This window comes from Myxocyprinus asiaticus, chromosome 29 (assembly GCF_019703515.2).
Source record: "Myxocyprinus asiaticus isolate MX2 ecotype Aquarium Trade chromosome 29, UBuf_Myxa_2, whole genome shotgun sequence".
Classification (NCBI taxonomy): domain Eukaryota; kingdom Metazoa; phylum Chordata; class Actinopteri; order Cypriniformes; family Catostomidae; genus Myxocyprinus; species Myxocyprinus asiaticus.
The window spans coordinates 2397973-2411032 of NC_059372.1; the positions used below are offsets into that span (position 1 = coordinate 2397973).

General features: G+C 47.4%; 2 protein-coding genes and 1 long non-coding RNA gene across 8 annotated transcripts in view; 2 read left to right on the forward strand and 1 right to left on the reverse strand.

Moving 5' to 3' along the window:
• The window catches only part of LOC127419881 (gastrula zinc finger protein XlCGF7.1-like), a 380158-nt gene that overhangs the window by 283215 nt on the left and 83883 nt on the right, over positions 1–13060 (forward strand). The window lies entirely within an intron of this gene.
• Positions 1–13060, forward strand: part of LOC127419866 (zinc finger protein 260-like) — a 100866-nt gene that overhangs the window by 30125 nt on the left and 57681 nt on the right. The window lies entirely within an intron of this gene.
• LOC127419889 (uncharacterized) overlaps positions 1–13060 on the reverse strand; it is a 172910-nt gene that overhangs the window by 27952 nt on the left and 131898 nt on the right. The gene's annotated exons all lie outside the window — the stretch shown is intronic.

Here is a 13060-nt window from a genome sequence, read left to right on the forward strand (position 1 = left end):
ATTTATTAATTTAGTCAAGTCATTTGAATTGAGTTATTTGCATGTAAGGTGGTACTTGAAATGTAAACATAAACATACTGGCAATGTTGCTGTTATGAAAATTTGTTTTGGTTGTTAGAATGTACTCGCCACGTTACCCAAACATAACAATGTCACCACGGTGAATATAGGACACTGAAAATTATGTTGTGCATCATAATTTGATAAATCACTGCAATCAATATGGTCCAGTCTGGTACGTCAACACAATGTAACTATTAGTTGGGATCTTTCTTTATCACATATTAGTCTGTGTGGAAACTTTTAAACCAAGTGTTTTGCAACTAGTCTCACATAGTTTGTGCTCTGCTCTCCGCTCAGCATGTTATAATATTCCTGCTGGTAGGAAGATAAAACCAAACACATTTATATTTATACCATTGTGTGTAATCCTATAATAATCTTTCTGAGTTTGATGAATGTCAGTTCATTATAATGATTTTTGTGTTCAGATGTTCATCTTGAGAGAGCAGATGGATGTGATCCACGCTGGAGAACAGCAGATGATGCAGATACCAGTGAAGATGTGTTCAGTGAAGCTGCTGGACTGCAGGAACCTGATGAAGATGAGAGGAGAAACCACAGCAGAGGAGGAACAGAGTGATGAAGATGATGATTTTATTCCTTCAGGTATGTTTTTTCCTTTAATGTTTAGCATTTTCATGACAATCGTCATGTCTGAATCTGTTACAAGATGATTTTATCACTTAAAAGTCACAATTAAAAGTTTCCCGCTGTTGTTATTGTCGTTTTAGAAGTGTTCTGTTGTATTTTAAAAAAGTACATCTTTTTATTATAATTTTTAATGAAGTCATAACAGTACTGCTGGGACAGGAACTCTGGATTAGGGATTTTTCTTAAAGTCTTAATTTGTTCTCTTTAAAATTATGGCCTTAATGCTGAAGTATGTAACTTTTTCTGTGCAAAAATACTTAATCCCGAGACTTCCGGTTTGACATGATGGAGTAGACAAGTCCACTCCCGAAACTTTCAATTCTTTAAGTTCCCTGAAAACCCATGACTTCTCTCTACTTCACTAACAGATGGACAATATCTTCATCGCATACACTGAATTATGGCAGCCAAATCAATAAAACAAAGTAGAAAAGACCAGAATACCAAAATGGAGGCACATGGGAAGAAGATAAAGATGTTAGCATGGCGGCCATAGCTAGCCTTTTAGAAGATCATCGGAATGCTCTCTCAGCTGATTTTAAAGCCACTGTTTCAACACGAGGCAAAGTTGGACCGAATTCAGGCCACAGTGGCCAACCATGCTTCAAGGATTGCTTCACTCGAGTCCTACACTAACTCTCAGGATGAACGCACGCAGGCCTTAGAATCTACCTGTGCTACGCTAATGGAGAGCAATGCTAAACTACTAGTCAAAGTAGTTGATCTCGAGTCCTGTAGCCGGCGAAACAATGTCAGAATTATTGGCTTACCTGAATCCATCGAGGAGCCCCGAACTTCTACCTTCTTCTCTGAAGTTCTTGCAGAGGTTTTTGGTGATGGAGTCCTGGATTCTCCGCCGGAATGCGACAGGGCTCATCAGACATTGTCCAATAAACTGAGGCCGGGGCAGAGGCCTAGGCCTGTTATCATCCGGATACACAGATATCAGCAGAAGGAAAAGATCATACTTGAAGCCTGAGCAAGGAGGGGTAAGCGTCAGTAACGAGGTGTGCCTATTGCTATTTATGAAGACTATGCTCTGGAGGTGTTGGAACAGTGCTTCAAGTACAGGGAGGTGATGTCAGAACTCTATAATCTGGGCCTCAAACCAGCCATCCTGTTCCTGGCCAGGCTCACCGTTGTAACAAAGGAGGGAGGTAGGAAAAGATCTTTCCGTCCTGATGAGATTTGATGTGGACATGGTGCCTATTTGGGCTTGCTGCTAAATTGGCTGGCGAGCCAGGAAGCTGCGTTCCCCAAAGGTATGGATCTTTGAGCTGCTACAGGTGGCCGGGATTGTTTACGATTTGCAGTCCCACCTCAGCGCAACATTTATGTTTTGTTTATTCTAGTTTAATAAGATGACTTTTGACTGATTGAAAGTTACCTGGAGGAGTCATTTCATACACATGTTCATGTTCACCTAGTTCATGATTAGTTCTACTATGGGGAATGGTGGTAAAAAGTGATCCACAGGGTCTTGTTGGATTATGTCTTGTTATTCTCTGTTCACTTGTTAATCCCCTTGCAAAATGAGGGGTTGACCATTATACGTGTAGGGAGTGAGTTTGAGGAAGACAAGTTTTGCTGTAAAACATTTACATTTATGCATTTGGCAGATGCTTTTATCCAAAACGATTTACAGTGCACTTATTACAGGGACAATCCCCCTGGAGCAACTTGGAGTTAAGTGCCTTGCTCAAGGACACAATGGTGATGGCAGTGGGGATTAAACCAGCAAACTTCTGATTACCAGTTATGTGCTTTAGCCCACTATGCCACACCACTCTCAGAGCTACATTGCTCAGACATTGTTTTACAATGATTCCTTTCACAAAGGCCAATTACCAGGGACTTTGTACATGGTGTCTATCACTCTGCTTTTGAAGAAAGATAGGGATTCTACCTTTTATGGTAATTATAGACCAATTTCACTCCTAAATGTAGACTGTAAGATACTAGCTAAAATCCTGTCTCTCCGCCTTCAGTGTGTAATGCCTTCCATAATTTAGTCGGATCAAACAGGCTTTACATTGGAGAGATATTCCTTTTTCAATACTCTGAAGCTATTTAATATTATTTTCTCTCCCTCTCCTAACACTGCTGAAGTCATAATAGCACTGGATGCGGAGAAAGCCTTCGACAGGGTGGAGTGGGGCTGTCTGTTCTTTGCATTAGGAAAATTTGGGTTTGATTCTAAATTTACTTTCTGGATTCAACTTCTGTATGCATTCCCATCTGCATCAGTGCATACCAACGGAATTCACTCGCCACCCTTTCTGCTTCAACGTGGGGTACGTCAGGGCTGCCTGCTTTCTCCCCTGCTGTTCAATATAGCTAATGAGATGCTAGCCATTTGGCTACGTAGCCATGATGGGTTCAAAGGCATTACCCGTCATGGCCTGGTCCACAAACTATCTCTCTATGTAGATGATCTTTTATTATACGTTTCTGATCCTTTATCCTCCCTCCCCCCATATTGTCTATTCTTGACCAGTTTGGTCACCTATCAGGGTATAAATTAAATCTTCAAAAAAGCAAATTATGTTTTGTAAACCAATTGGCGAAAGCAGTTCCCCATTCCGCATTTTCATTTAAGTTAGCCACAGATGGGTTCAGATATTTGGGGATATTTATCTCTAGCTCTTTTAAAGATCTGTTCCTTAAGAACTTTCAGCCACTACTTGACAAATGTAAATTAGACATTGCTTGGTGGATTTCCCTTCCTCTTTCTATAGCCGGCCGTGTGAATCTTATAAAAATGGTTCCCTATCTGTCACTCACTCAACTCTGTGTTGATGTAGTGAGACTAGGGGTCACTCTTGGGAGCCCGAGACACCTCTGGTCTTTGATAAAAGGCCAATGAAAATTGGCGAGTGGTATTTGCATACCACTCCCCCGGACATACGGGTATAAAAGGAGCTGGTGTGCAACCACTCATTCAGATTTTCTCTTCGGAGCCGAACGGTCAATGCTCACTGAGCTGAATTCCCACGGCTGTTCATTCACCTCTGCTGGATCTGACGGTGCATTTCAGCGGCTTCTCCCCCCTCTGCACTGGTGCACTGCAGAAAACGCCCCTGGGCACTTCGGCAGAAATAAAAGAGTATATTTCTCTAAAAGAGTATATTTCTCTAAAAGAGCGGCACACACGGAACGTCTTTTTAAAGATGACTTCCTGTTTGTGTGTTATTCCTGGTTGCACTCGTTATCTCTCGCCCTCTGATGGCCACGATCACTGTCTTTCGTGTCCGGGCGCTGCTCACACGGAGACAGCATTTGTGGATGGGTCATGTACTCATTGCGAGAACATGTCCATGGCAATGATGCGGTCGCGGCTTACCTTCATAAGAAAGCAAGCCACCCCAGATGCTCCCCACCTCGGTCCTTCTACCCACGGGTATGAGGCCAGCGTGGCTAGCGCTGGGGGAAATTTGGGGACCCCAATGGGTGATGAGCTCTCGAATGCAGCATCGGAGAGTGGGCTCATCCAGTCGGATGTGGAAGCCTCAGCTGGGCTCCTCCCTTCAGGTGCGGTCGCCCAGTCACAGGCTAACGCGGAGATGACGACATGCTTTCCCAGGCAGCCGCGAGCGTCGGGCTAGAGTGGAACCCTCCACTCTCCCCTGAACCCTCGTGGCTCGACGATTGGTTCCTGGGCTCGCGGCACCGCTCACAGCCACGCCCCACCCCCATTCCTTTCTTCCCAGAAGTGCATGAAGAGCTGACAATGTCGTGGGAGGCACCTTTTACTGCACGGTCCGGTTTACTGAGCCTATTTGCACAGACCCTGTGCAAGGTCAGGGAGGATGAGGAGCAGGTCATCCTGGTAGCACCCTACTGGCCCACCCAGACGTGGTTCTCGGACCTCACGCTCCTTGCAAAAGCCCCCCCCCGGCAAATTCCCCTGGAATGAAAGGATCTTCTTTCTCAGGGATGGGGCATCATCTGGCACCCGTGACCAGACCTCTAAAATCTCCATGTCTGGCCCCTGGATGGGACGTGGAAGACTTAAGCGGCCTACCACCCGTGGTGGTAGACACGATCACTCAGGCTAGAGATTGCTACCTTCCTATGGAAGGGCGCGATAGAACCTGTCCCTCCGGCCGAGATGAAGAAGGGGTTTTACAGCCCCTACTTCATCGTACCGAAAAAAGGCAGTGGGTTGCGGCCAATCTTGGACCTGCGAGTCCAAGTTTTGCTGATGCAAAAACGCATTCTGGCGAGCGTCCGGCATCAAGATTGGTTCGCGGCGGTAGACCTGAAGGACGCGTACTTCCACATCTCGATCCTTCCTCGACACAGACCCTTCCTGCAGTTTGCATTTGAGGGTCAGGCGTATCAGTACAAAGCCCTCCCTTTCGGCCTGTCTCTGTCTCCTCGCATCTTCACGAAGGTCACAGAGGCAGCCCTTGCCCCGTTAAGGGAGGTGAGCATTCACATTCTCAACTATTTCGATGACTGGCTAATCCTAGCTCACTCTCGGGACATGTGCGCACACAGGGACTTGGTGTCTCACACCTCAGCCGACTAGGGCTCCGGGTCAGCTGGGAAAAGAGCAAGCTCCTCCTGGTTCAGAGCATCTCTTTTCTCAGTTTGGAGCTGGACTCAGTCTCTTTGACAGTGCGCCTTACGAACGAGTGTGCCCAGTCGGTGCTGGCCTGTTTGAAGGTGTTCAAACAGAAAACAGTGTTTCCACTGAAACTTTTTCAGAGGCTCCTGGGGCATATGGCATCCTCAGCGGTAGCCACCCCACTCGGATTGATGCATATGAGACCGCTTCAGACTCGAGTCCCGAGATGGGCATGGCGCCACGGGACACATCGTGTGGTCATCATGCCGGTCTGTCACCATCTTTTCAGCCCTTGGACCGACCTCTCGTTTCTACGGACAGGTGTTCCCCTAGAACTGGTCTCCAGGCGCGTCGTGGTCACGACAGATGCCTCCAAAACGGGCTGGGGCCTGTGGATGGGCCCGCGACTGCATTGGCACATCAACTGCCTCGAGTTGTTGGCAATTCTGCTCGCCCTGCGGAGGTTTTGGCCATTGATCCAGGGCAAGCACATGTTAATTCGGACAGACAACATGGCAAAGGTAGCATATGTCAACGGCCAAGGCGGTCTGCACTCTCGTTGTATGTCACAACTCGCCCGCTGTCTCCTCCTCTGGAGTCAGCAGCACTTCAAGTCGCTGCGAGCCACTCGCATCCTGGGCAACCTCAACACTACAGCGGACGCGCTGTCATGGCAGGTTACCCTCAGGGGAGAGTGGAGACTCCACCCTCAGGTGGTCCAGCTGAGTTTGGAGTCGATTCGGACAGGTGGACCTGTTCGCCTCCCAAGAATCCTCCCACTGCCCGCTCTGGTACGCCCTCACCGAGGCCCCCCTCGGCATAGATGCGCTGGCACATAGCTGGCCCCCTGGCCTGCGCAAATATGCGTTTCCCCCAGTGAGCCTCAAGGTCAGGGAGGACGAGGAGCAGGTCATCCTGGTATCACCCTACTGGCCCACCCAGACATGGTTCTCGGACCTCACACTCCTCACGACAGCCCCCCCCCAGCGAATTCCCCTGAGGAAGGACCTTCTTTCTCAGGGATGGGGCACCATCTGGTATCTCCATGTCTGGCCCCTGGACGGGATGCAGAAGACCTAAGCGGTCTACCACCTGTGGTCGTAGACATGATCACTCAGGCTAGGGCCCCCTCTACAAGGCACCTGTATGCCTTTAAGTGGCGTCTGTTCCCTTATTGGTGTTCTTCCCAATGGGCAGACCCCCAGAGATGTGCAGTCGGATCAGTGCTTTCCTTCCTGCAGGAGAGGTTGGAAGGGAGGCTGTCCCCTTCCACCTTGAAGGTGTACGTTGCCGCCATAGCAGCACACCACGACGCAGTCGACGGTAAGTCCTTAGGGAAGCACGACCTGATCATCAGGTTCCTAAGAGGCGCCAGGAGGCTGAATCCCTCCAGACCACGCATCGTTCCCTCATGGGACCTCTCTGTAGTTCTTCAGGTTCTACAGAGAGCCCCCTTTGAGCATTTGCAGTCAGCTGAGCTTAAGGCATTCTCCTTGAAGACTGCCCTCCTGACTGCGCTCACTTCCACCTTAGGAGACCTGCAAGCGTTCTTTGTCAGCAAAACGTGCCTGGAGTTCAGTCTGGGCTACTCTCACGTGATCCTGAGACCCCGACCAGGTGGTGAACCTGCAAGTGCTGCCCCAGGAGGAGGCAGACCCAGCCCTGTCGTTGCTGTGTCCGGTGCGTGCTTTACGCATCTATTTGGATGGCACGCAGAGCTTTAGGATTTCTGAGCAGCTCTTTGTCTGCTTTGGTGCATAGCAGAAAGGAAGCGCTGTCTCCAAGCAGAGGATCACCCACTGGCTCATTGACGCCATAACTATGGCATATCACGCCCAGGACATGCCGGCCCCGGTAGGGCTATGAGCCCATTCTACCAGGGGTGTAGCGGCTTCCTGAGCCCTGGCCATGGGTGCCTCTCTAACAGACATTTGCAGAGCAGCAGGCTGGGCAACATCCAACACCTTTGCAAGGTTCCATCCCAGGTAGTGGCACGCAATACAAGCGGATAAGCCCGGGATAGCCGGCCGGGTGTATCGCATGCACATAGTGCCTTCCACCTCCTTTTGAGCTGAAGATGTGCGCCATTAATTCCTAGTAGTGTTCACAAGCTTTGTTCCCTGGTTGACTTCCTCCAAGCCCTGTGGCAGTCGAGTTTTCAGAGAGACTCGCTGCCGGCCCAGTACATGTGCTAATTAAGAGTCCTGTTCTGGGGTAGGTGCTCCGCATGTGGCGGTTCCCTGTAAGGCTAACACCATGTGACATATATCTTCCGCTAATTCGTTTCCCTGTTGGCAAACTGCATCTTCCTTGGGCAGAGCCCCTCTGCCCCAGTCTCCATGTTTGTAGTAACTCCTCCCCCGTTGGGTAGGATCTACCTTGAAGACTCTCCACATGGTCGGAAAGACCATGTGATGTATTCTTCCACTTAAATGTCCCCCCCTCTCTTTGGGCGAGGTGTGGTCTCCGCGGTGTCTTCCCCTTGGGAGGGACACCCCCCGACTAGACCTGGTGGCCCAGTCGGATAATCCCCCTTCTTTTTTAGGGAGTGGAAAAAGAGAAGGGGAAAAGAGGCCACGACTGGGTTAGTCTGTCTCTATCTTTTGGGTAGTCAACTTGTCCCCAAATGGCCGTTCGACACTCATAACTATGTTGGGGGAGGTTACGTGTTGACCTGGTGTGCTGGCTATGAGGCACACAGTAGTCTTCCCACCACACACCGCCAGTTCACGTAACACATTTCAGCCAGTTGTGGCATTTCGTATAGGGACCCCTAGTGTCACTACATTGACACAACGTCGAGTGAGTGACAGATAGGGAATGTCATGGTTACTTGTGTAACCTCCGTTCCCTGATGGAGGGAACGAGACGTTGTGTCCCTCCTGCCACAATGCTGAACTTCCCGCTGAAATGGCCGGACCTTGTCTCGGCTCCTCAGTATAAAACCTGAATGAGTGGTTGCATACCAGCTCCTTTTATACCCATATGTCCGGGGGAGTGGCATACAAATACCACTCGCCAATTTTCATTGGCCTTTTATCAAAGACCAGTGGTGTCTCGGGCTCCCAAGAGTGACCCCTAGTGTCACTACATCGACATAACGTCTCGTTCCCTCCATCAGGGAACGGAGGTTAAACAAGTCACCATGACGTTAATGTTCTAGGCAAAAAAAATGTTTAAGCTATTAGTAGTCTTCATTTGTGCTGGTGTTATTTTTGTCATCACTGTTAGTTAATAGTTGTGTGGTGATTTTAAGAACTAGTCTTTTACTTAATGATGTTTGTTGAGTGTCACCCTTACTGAGGTTTGTGTGTCAAGTGTTAACATCTATGTCTATATTTACACAACTGGCCTATCTGATAAAAAGGAAAGAGAAAGACTGTGTTGCCACACAGTCATGTGTGTACAGGGAATACAGGAGTGGGCTAAGAACACAGCCCTGCGGGGATCCAGTGTTGAGGGTCAGTGATGAGGAGATGTTACTGCCCATTCTAACCACCTGGCGTCTGCTCGACAGGAAGTCTAGGATCCAGCTGCACAGCGAGCTGTTTAAGCCCAGAGCCCTGAGTTTCTCATCAAGCTTGGAGGGCACTATGGTGTTGAATGCTGAGCTGTAGTACACAAACAGCATTCTCACATAAGTGTTCCTTTTTTCCAGGTGGGAGAGAGCAGTGTGTATTGTAGATGCAATGACATCATCAGTGGAGCGGTTGTTGCGGTAAGCAAACTGCAATGGGTCCAGTGATGGAGGCAGCACAGAGCAGATGTAATTTCTGATTAGTCTCTCAAAGCATTTGCTGATGATGGGGGTCAGAGCAACAGGATGCCAGTCATTTAAGCAAGTGATTTTGGATTGCTTTGGTACAGGCACAATGGTGGACGTTTTAAAGCATGTGGGGACTACAGACAAAGAGAGGGAAAGGTTGAAAATGTCCGTAAAAACACCAGCCATTTGGTTTGCACACGCTCTGATGACATGGCCTGGAATGCCGTCTGGACCGCGGCTTTATGGATATTCACCCATCGGAAGGACCGGGTTACATCTGCTACAGAGACGGAGAGTGAACTAACCTCTGTAGCTTCAGCCACGAGAGCTCTCTCTGTGAGGGCGGTGTTATTTCCCTCGAACCGTTCATAAAAAGTATTTAGCTCATCTGGGAGAGAGGCAGCGGTTTTCATGGCGGAGCCTGCCACATGCTTCTAGAGTTGGTGGTGTTAAACTGTCCTTCAGTCTTGTTCCTGTACTGGCGTTTTGCTGTTCTGATAGTTTTTCAGAGGGCATAACTGGCTTGTTTATGCTCCTCCGCATTCCCGGAATTAAAAGTGGAGGTCCACACATGAAGTGCCGCACGAACGTCGCTATTAATCCAAGGTTTCTGGTTCGGGTAGATCCGTATTGTTTTGGACAGAACAACATCCTCTACGCACTTTCTGATGAAACACGTTACACTATCAGCGTACACCTCGATGTCATCATCAGAGGTGGACCGGAACACCTCCCAGTCCGCGTGATCAAAACAGTCTTGTAGCATAGAGTCTGATTGGTCCGACCAACACTGGATCATTCTGAGGGTGGGTGTTTCCTGTTTCAGTTTCTGCCTGTAAGCGGGCAGAAGCAGAATGGAAGAGTGGTCCGATTTGCCAAATGGTGGGCAGGTGAGGGATTTGTAGCCATCCCGGAAGGGAGAGTAGCAATGGTCCAAAACCTGGTCCCCTCATGTGTTAAAACTGATGTGTTGGTGGTATTTTGGTGCAATTGATTTAAAATTGGCTTTGTTAAAGTCCCTGGTCACAATGAACGCGGCCTCAGGGTGCGCGGTTTCCTGCTTGCTTATAATCCCATACAGTTCCTTGAGTGCCCGGTCTGTGTTGGCTTGTGGTGGGATGTACACAGCTGTGAATTCTCTCGGTAGCCAGAATGGTCGACATAGAAGCATGAGAAATTCCAGATCAGGAGAGCAGAAAGACTTGATAGAATGTTCGTTCCTCTGATCACACCATGATTTGTTGATCTTAAAACATACACCACCACCTCTGCTTTTAACTGAGAGGTCTTTCGCTCTGTCCGCTCAGTGCTCGGAGAACCCCGCGGGTTCGATGGCTGAGTCTGGAATCTCCACAGACATCCAAGTTTCTGTAAGGCAGATAATGCAGCAGTCCCTCGTCTCTCGTTGGAAAGAGATCCGCGCTTTCAGCTTGCAGAGCTTGTTGTCCAGAGACTGAATATTTGCCAGTAGAATACTGGGTAGCGGGGGTCGATTTGTGTGACATCTTCCTCTGATGAGAACGCCGGCTCTGTTTCCCCTTTTCCTTCTGCGTTTTCGTGGCTGGGCAGCCCAGACAAAGGGCTCCACTGGTGTGTTTGAAGTCCGGTTTACGGTGTGTAATTGCAGAACCAATGTCCAAAAGTGTTTGTCTGTCGTAGACAGTAAGGCAGACAACATTCAAGACAAAAAAACATAGAATTGTGAACAAAACAAACAAAAAACTACAATGTTGTTTCGGAGCTCGCAACGCAGCAGTCATACTCGGCGCCATCTTGAGTCCAATGGCTTATGCCAGTAAAGGGGAAAACACTTCTTCAATATGTTGATGATTTACTGCTCTGTTCTAATTCCAGTGAAGCATGTGAGGAGGACACATTGGCATTGTTCCTCATTCTGGCTGAGAATGGTCACAAGGTCAGCAAACTACAATTGATAAGAACAGCAGTGGTTCTAGCTTGTATGGTGCCCAGGGCGAAACCCGCTTCAACACCCCCCAAAGTTGTTGACTGGGGGGGGTGTCTGTGTGGGTGCCTCGTGCCGCAAGATGCCCTGGGCAACTGCCCATGTCGCCCATGCCTAAATCCGCCACTGGATAAGAAACTAAAATTGGTGAAACAGGAAGTATGTTATTTAGGCCACACAATTACTCAGCAGGGCCGGTCATTAGGACTAGATCGGGATAAGGCTATTGTGCACATACCAAAACTAATCACCAAATAACAAGTCATGATATTTTTGGGTACTGCTGGTTAACTATGGACTTAGAGTGCATTGGGAATTGGGCATTCCAAATTGGGGAGAAAAAGGGGAGGGAAAAAAACTGCCACATGGATTCCTTAGTGTTGTGTACACTGTGTGCACAGACTGTTCCGCTGTTAAATCAATGTAGTATCAAGTCGCTTACCATCTAACTGATCTGCCCACACAGCTGAGCCATTTGCTATTTAAGAACATAAAAATATAAAATGTTGTTACTGTGACTATGCATATTGGTTTATGCTATGCTTTTGTCATGACAATGGTCTCGTATATTACAGACAATTTTGGGTACACTAATGACTTCTGATGATGCCATTTTTTTAATGATATCTCTCAGTTACAGGGTGGAACTGATGATACAGAAGTGGCTCAATGGCATTTGAAATGTAAATCCTGATTCTTCCACAGGTGTCTCGATGATGACTTCTTTCTAGCAAAGTTAGCACATGGCATTGACCATGTGGCTAAAGGAATGGTAAATATTGTAAATACATTTTGGTTGGTTTGTTCCAGGTTTTTCCTCATATGCTGTGAAAAATATATTTTATTAATATGAGGGAGAAAACACACCAGCTGACCATCCAATGATAAATTTAATTTCAAATACTAAATGGGTTTTCAAGTGACAATTGGAATTTTTTTGATGTAAAAAATGGTAATTCAGTGTATCTCTAAATGCCTGAGTGTTAATCTAAAAACACTGTGCTTATCACCCACAGGGTATTGGTGCAGTGGAGAAAGCTAATCAGACAAGTAAGCAAAATTGATTAATTGAATTGGTGCAAGCTTTACCTCTGGTATTGATATATATAAGGTGAAGGGCTCACAGACTGACAAGTCTGGTGATGACAAGGAGACCAATGAATATCTTTGCAGGTACAGGGAAGAGACAATTGCCATTCGATTGTTGAGCCCTAGATGATGGGATGGTTGATGGCTGAACTAACAAACATGTTGAGAAATACGCATTCACAGGTGAAAGCTGCCCTCCCAGAACCAGGAAAGGGAATGATCAAAGAGCTGAACACAGGCAACTGGATCCTTGTCAAGGACCTGAGGAGAAAGGCATGGCACCAACTACGTTGGATGGGAGCATGGCAAGTGATATTGACCACTTCAACTGCTGTACGAGTGTCAGAAATAGACACTTGGATTCACATGTCACATTGCAAAAATGGAATGGGAGATCTGAAGCAGAGACCCACCATTTAATGTTTGTACTGACTTACAATGTGACTGATGTGCATATACGCTCACCGGCTACTTTATTAGGTACACCTGTACATCTACTTATTCGTGCGATTATCTAATCAGCCAATCGTGCGGCAGCAGTGTAATGCATAAAATCACACAGATACGGGTCAGGAGCTTCAGTTAATGTTCACATCAACCATCAGAATGGGGAAAAAAATTTGATCTCAGTGATATAGACAGTGGCATGATTGTTGGTGCTTAATGGGCTGGTTTTAGTATTTCTGTAACTGCTGTTCTCCTGGAATTTTCCCGCACAACAGTCTCTAGTGTAAAAAGAATGGTGCGAAAAACAAAAAACATCCAGCAAGCGGCAGTTCTGTGGGTGAAAACAGCTTGTTAATGACAAAGATCAGAGGAGTTGTTGCTGTGGTTACAGACTGTGGCCGCGTGGTGCTTGGCAATGTGACTGAACTGAACTTTCAGTTCATGTGAAACTGAAGCTTAAACACAAATTCTGAAATATAACAGAGGAATTCAATATACCAGACTCATA